The sequence below is a fragment of the Brassica oleracea genome, chromosome C2, assembly GCF_000695525.1.
Source record: "Brassica oleracea var. oleracea cultivar TO1000 chromosome C2, BOL, whole genome shotgun sequence".
Classification (NCBI taxonomy): domain Eukaryota; kingdom Viridiplantae; phylum Streptophyta; class Magnoliopsida; order Brassicales; family Brassicaceae; genus Brassica; species Brassica oleracea.
The window spans coordinates 8,008,263-8,015,627 of NC_027749.1; the positions used below are offsets into that span (position 1 = coordinate 8,008,263).

Here is a 7,365-nt window from a genome sequence, read left to right on the forward strand (position 1 = left end):
ATTTGTTTCTTGACTGTTAAGAAGATTGATAACTGTAAAAATGTCTCATTCGAATATGATATGTCTATAACTGAATCCCCAACATGAAACAAGTTTGTTTTAAAAGTAAATAATTTTATTTTTCGTATATTATATAATAAATATATATTATTTACTGATAATAAAAATATAGTTATCCATCTATCACAAATAACTATGCAAATATGTGAGTCAAGTAGAACAATCAAACAACATAATGATTTCCACAAAGAAAATTTAAAAAATATATTTATATTATGTAGTCTTATTTTATATTCTTTAAATAATATAATACAATATTATACATTATTTTTTTAGAATTGAGAAATACATATAAAATCTTATCTGCGCGTAGCGCGGTTAAAAAATCTAGTATACATGATTATGTTTCTTACGGTTTTGCCCATGATTTTGATGATTTAATTGTAGCAGCGTAATTGGTGCATCCCATGTCTTCTACAGTTTCTTTCTATCCATATTGCGTAGATAGTGGTTTGGAAGACATACCCGAATATGAGATAATGATGCATGACTGTTGTGTTCCATCCTGTTGTAAAGTGGTCTTGAATGATACCTTTTGCTGAGACAGTCCATATTTGAGTACAGATGTGTGTTTACCTTGTCATGGGAAAGACAACTGCCTTAGGCTTCAACTTGTATAACACATTTTAGCGATCCCATTTTAATTCCATTTTAATTTCATTTTAAATTGGTTATATTGTATATATAAACTTCTCTTAGTTTTGGATTTAAACAATAATTTATTTATGCTATTTAGATTTATTTTATTCTATTTTAGACTTTTAGATTTAATTTATCATCTATCTTCATAAAACTATTACTTTATTTATTTAATTTTTAGACTTTAAATTATTGTATGATTTTATTTTTACTATTGGAGTAATACATTTATAAGCTTACCATTTAACATATCTAAATAAGCACATATTTAATTAAACAATTATAAAATCTTCATAGATAATTTGAAATCTTGCATTTTTGGTTTGATAAACTATGTATTTTGTATTCTCTTAAGAAATAATATGTTCATTTTTTCATATGAATCTATAAATATTAAATACATATTTTTTTGTAAAGTTTTATATAATAGATATTTATTACTAATTATGAAAACTTTTTTACTCTAGCCTTAGGCCCCCAAACACCTAGGCACGACACTGTCTGAGTAGAGTATGAACATTTAAAGAATAAGATTATTCCGGGATCCGATGTGCATTACGGCTTAGATTTGTTTTTTTTTGTGTGGTGGCGTTGATAGACAGTGGCTCCGTGTGGATTGTTATTTCTTCTTGTTTAGTTCGAAATGCGTCTCTTTTGATAAGTTGTTTCAATTGCGTTTTTGCAGGTTGCCGCGGTCTTGGCTCCGTGCTTCGAGCTTTTACTTTAAGTAACGCTTTTGTTACCGGAAACTTGTTTGCATTGAACCATTTTTGAATTTTCATGGTTTTCATTATTTAATTTCTTACAAATTGCTTTTATCAGTAATCAATTAAAACTTTAATAAACAAAAATATATGAAAGTTTTTATAAAATAATCAATTAAAAAAAGAAATTTAAATCGAAGGGTTGAAAGTATATTAAAATCCAAACGGATGGTCAAGATTGATCAGGAAAAAAACTACTTTTGACATTCCTTATCAGTAAAAGAAAAGGGAAAAAGAACAAAAAAAATCTACAACTAAATATCTATGGTTTGACTTCGAGGGTCTGCGTAAGCATTTTTGTTTTTTACTATAGGACAAAAAGTTAAAATATCCAACGGTTAACATAACATGGTTCAATCCAGCGGACGGTCCAGATCGAAAGGAGAGAAAAGTCCTTTTCCTTTATCCAGTGGTCGTATTTAAGGAGGAGAAGGTTCTCTTCTTTTATTGTATCGCCATTGACTTTCGAACCGTCTGAAGTTCTTAAACAGTTGCCAAGGCTTCGTGTCTCATCGTAGGTAACTCAACTCGTTCATGTCTGTTAAGTTGTATGAATAATATTATGCACACATACTGATTTTATTGATTTCTTTCGTTGTAAGAAAAGTTTTGTTGTTTGATTTGGAACTGTTGATTAACCACTCTGCCTCATGGGGTTCCCGTTTTGAACTTAATCGTAGATTTTTAACCCAAAAAGGTTAGATATGTTAGGTTCTATTGTGGTTGGATGGAGTTTGGTAATAACAATATTGGTCAAGATTATGTCGGTGAGATTTATGTTTTTTTTGTGCATGTATAATGTGGTTTGGCCTAGGAGCTGTAACATTTTGTTTTTTTTTTGTTCGCGCAAGGAATCAAAAACAAGCTCTAAAATGGGGACGGAATTGAACAAGGCCTTAAGTTTGGAGATAGACAACTTCTCCGAAAGGACAAATGTGATGAAGTCGGTTATCTTCTCAAGCGGCGGCTGCAACTGGTAAGGGGCGAAATCCTTGTCATTATTGTCTATATTTTTAGAACTTAAAAAAACCTAATGTTTTCTCTTAATTAGGTTTCTTTGCGTTTGTGCTGGTGATCACTTGTCTATGTACCTGCAAGATGTGAATACTCATAGATTGAGATCTGGATGGAAAAGGAGAGTTAGTTTTTGCTTCGTTTTGTTGAACCAATCCGGCAAAGAGCTTTTTAGATCACCTGGTATTGATGAGCTTGATTATATATGTTGCATTTAGTTTGTTTTTGTTGTACTTGTGTATCTGATTGATGAAGAAGAGAAGTTGATACATAACTGTTTTTTTTTTAATCTTATTACAGACAAAGGCAGACGCAGGTTGTTCTGCGCTGAGACCCCAAGCTGGGGTTTAGGTAGGACGTTGCCTTTGACTAAGCTCCAAGAAAAAGGGTTTCTGGAGAAAAACAAACTAACCATTGAAGTCTACATGAAAGTTTTCGAGGTTGTTCATCAAGGAAAATCAACTGAGAATGATGTTTTAGATTACAATGGCTTCAATATTATTGCTTCTCAAGTAAGCCGAATGAAGTTTACTCTTTCTTATTTAAATTTAACAATTCCAGAATGGTTAGCATTCAGTAATAATGTTTTTTTTCTTCTATTTTTATTAATTAAATCATTGGTAGGCTGGTCCAGTAAAAGATATATTTGTTCAGCACCCAGACTTTGCGATAGATGTCATACCAAAGAACCAAGGGGTGAGAACATCATACATGAATCTCCTCCTTGGCCTCGTGGAGGACTGAGAAAATCTCCACAGAGCTTTTCTGTGACTGAACTAAGCAACGCTGAGAGTGAGTTGGCTGAGCTCAAGGAAGCGGGCTTCAAGCTGGACTGGTTGGATTCAAGGCTTGAGGAGATATCCTTGGAGAGGAAGAAATTAGTCTCTGATGGGCCTTGGGTCAAAAAACTCGAGGAACAGATCAAGAGTGTGGAACTGACTTTGTCAGATCTCAAAGTCGAACTTGACAAGGAGAGGATCAAATCTATCATAGTAAGCCCCTTTTCTTCTTTAAAAAAAATTCCATTAATAATCACCGGCATGGTTAGCATAGTAACAATGTTCTTTCTGATATATATATATATATATATATATATATATATAATTGCAGGCTGGTCCAGTGGGATATATCTTTGTAACGCACTCAGACTTTGCATTAGATGTCATACCGATGAACCAAGGGATGAAAACAGCATACATGAATCTCATCAGCAATCTTGCGAAGGCGCTGAGAAAGTGTCCACGAATAGTCACTGAGCTGAAGGAAGCAGGCTTCAAGTTCGACTGGTTGAAGTCAAGGCTTGAGGAGATTTCTTTGGAGAATAAGAAAGTACTCTCTGGTGGGCCTAGTGTCAAACAACTCGAGGAACAGGTCACGAATGTGGAACTGAATTTGTCGGATCTCAAAGTTGAACTGGACAAGGATATGATCAAATCTATCATTTCTTCTCAAGTAAGCTGCCACTTGTTTCCTTTTCTTCTTTTAAATTTCCATTAATAATCACCAGCATCATGGTTAGCATAGTAACAATGTTCTTTCTTCTTTTTTGGTAGACTGGTCCAGTAAGAGATATCTTTGTACAACAGCCAGACTGTGAAGTAGATTTCATACTGAAGAACCAAGGTATGAAAACAGAATACATGAATCTCCTCCTCGGCCTCGTGGGGATGCTGAGAAAATCTCCACAGAGCTTGTCTGTGACTGAACTGAACAATGCTCAAAGCGAGTTGACTGTGCTGAAGGAAGCAGGCTTTAATCTTGACTGGTTGAATTCAAGGCTTCAGGAGGTTTCCTTGGAGAGGAATAAAACAATGTCTGATGGGTCTCGGGTCCAACAACTCGAGGGAAGGATGAAAAATGTGGAACTAACTTTGTCGGATCTGAAAGATGAACTGGACACGGAGAGGATCAAATCTGCTGCCAAAGTTTCTTCTTCGTTTGGTTTATTAGATTTTTTTATAAAGAGATTCTTTCTCTCCTGTTTCTCTTTCTCAAAATACTAAAACTAGGAATAATGTACTGTATGTTTTATTACAATCAGAACCGAAGTTTTCATTCGAAAAAATAATGTAAGCAAACCCGATTGAAATATATATGTATTTATGATCTTTTAAAACTAATGTTTTAAAATCTGCATACAAGGCCTCCAATGAGCTATGAATGTGTCTGCACTATTTACTTTGAATTCTCAAAAAAATATCATCTATGTAGTGCATGAAGGAGAGAAGCAGGCCTCATGTTAATATAATAACAACACTCTATAAATTAATATTGGTTATTTTATTAACTTATAGAAATATTTTTTAAAATATTTTAGAATATAAATTTCGGAAAATAAAAATAATAGTTGATCAGTTTATATATTTATTAAATTTTATAAATTTGACTTTCATACAATTTTATTATAGTTTTAGATGTATATGAAAAATGTATCATAGGCTTTAAAATTACGTTTTAAATTTAGTTTTATTAAATATATATTTTATCAATTTATGTTATATTTTAAACCAACTTACAAAATTTATTGATTTATTATGTTTATTAGTTTAGCTAATATTAGTTTATAGAGTTTCTATTGTATAACAAAGTACATTTGCAAGAATCAAATCATTTAATAGTTAGACTAAATTTTGATCCGCGCTTTCAAAGCGCGGAATTATTTTCGAAACATTTAAATTTATTTGATATAAATTTGTATTTTAATTGTATCTACACTTATATATTACAAATGAAACATTATATTTAATGTTTTGAAACCCGATCCGACCCCAATTAAATTGCCAAATTCGGTGGTTCATATGTAATCCATTTTAGTTTAAAAAAAACTATTATTTAAAAATTCTATAAAACCCGTAACAACCGCTAAAACCCGAGATCTGATTATCGGTTGAACTGATAGATGACCCAATATGTAATCCGGTTCGATTTATTATTATATTTAGAGTATTATAATATATATTCATGAACGTTCAGATGAATAGTGAATATATTATGAAACTGATATTCCAATTTTAATACAATTTTAGTCCAACTAAAATTCCATCTTGTTAATGAATTAATATTTGAGTGGATGCATACTAAAAATAAAATAGATTTGAGCATCAATAATGTGTATACGTCTATTAAAAATTAATGATTTACGTCTGCAAAAAAAAATTAATTGTTTATTTAGTTAGTTTACTTTTGTTATTCACATATTATTAGATACTTTTTGATGTTTTGTCTATGGTTTATTTTAAATTTAAAAGTTAATTTCATTATTCGCATTAGAAATGTAAATATTTATTATTTTAATTTTGATATATATTTTCATTATATTTAGTTCTTAATTTTTATAATTTATATATATAATTATATTTTTAAACAATTAAAATATTTACTCTTACTCTGTGGCTTCGATTTATGTTAATGTAATGTTTTATGATACATTTGTGTTAATATATTTGTTCAATTAGTTTATATTTGATATATATATTACATGTCTGTTTGAGTAACCCGTAAAAAATATATACATTAAACTATCAATAGTAACATGTTTCATCATATAATTACTATTAATATTTACTTTATAATATATATATATATATATATATATATATATATATATTAAGACTCTAACTATAAGAATTATATTTTTATGTATTTGGTGAGGGTTTTGAACAATTTGTTTTTTTTTTTTGCATTTGGATTAATATATAGTTGTATATATACGAATGAATATATATATAGATATATAATTATTTATTACATTAATAACTAAAATATAATTGATTAGTTATTTGAATTTCGAATTAATATAAATTATATTCATTAGTTTAAAAAATAATAGATTAGTTAGTTAGTTCCTTAATTTTAAGTATGATGTATATTTAACAATTAAATTAGATATGAGTAGAAATAATAGAAAATATAATTAAATATAATAGTCCAACCTAGACTATTTGTAAGTAGATAAAAATTGCTTATGTTTTAATAGTATTGATAGGAACCTTTTAGATCATCATGAGCATATAGTGCCAGGATTTAACTCAATAACTGATTTAGTTTCGGTACGAACTGAGAACACCTAAACCAGATTTGCTGGAAATCAGACCAGCTAATCAAGGAATATGATCGGGTCCAATTCAGCATCGTACCATTCTTCAACCAAACCCTTCAAGTACTCCAATTCGACGTTGTTATTAGTCTCTAATTCATACTCTTTCCCGAAAACTAAACCCATCATGTTGCATAGCGACGCCGTTTTGAGTAAGTCACGCACTTCAAACACGGTTCCAACGTTAAGTGTAAAGGCATTCACCATCTGAGTCACGACCATTCGCCTCTGCTCCTCCGAGCGTTTGATTTGCTTCGGGTTGGACAATTGGAACAAATCCCATGTTTCGGTTAAACATCAAACCGTAAACGGTTTCGTCGACAGGCCGGTCTGCAAATACCGAACTGTTCAGTATTTCCTTTGCCACTTTATGATGACACATCACTATCACCTTAGTATCACTGAGATTAAACACCATGAGCCGTTTGGCGTTACTCATCGTAGCCACAGCCGTTATGAGCTAATGAGCCACATGGATTGACCTTAGGCTCAGACCTTAGGCTCAGAGAACTGAATATATTCGGCCCTTGAGCATAAATTCTTTTAGCCCATTAGAGCATACCCATCAATGAAAAGGGGGTTCACAACTTTAATTTTTTTTTATTTTTTTCGTTTGATTTAAAAAAAAAGGAGGAGGTTCACAACTTTAATTTTTTTTTTCCGCTTTTTTTTTAAAAAACAGCGACCAATAACGGGCTGCCACGTGGCGTGGGGTCCGCGAAACAATGATGAAACGGGTTCATCCGGAGGCACCTCTGCGAGATGAGTTCATCAGATTCTATTATTATAATT

At 31.2% G+C, this 7,365-nt stretch overlaps 1 pseudogene; it reads left to right on the plus strand.

Moving 5' to 3' along the window:
• The first annotated feature begins 1,919 nt into the window (after positions 1-1,919).
• Positions 1,920-4,550, plus strand: LOC106325719 (annotated as a pseudogene).
• Positions 4,551-7,365: the final 2,815 nt, after the last annotated feature.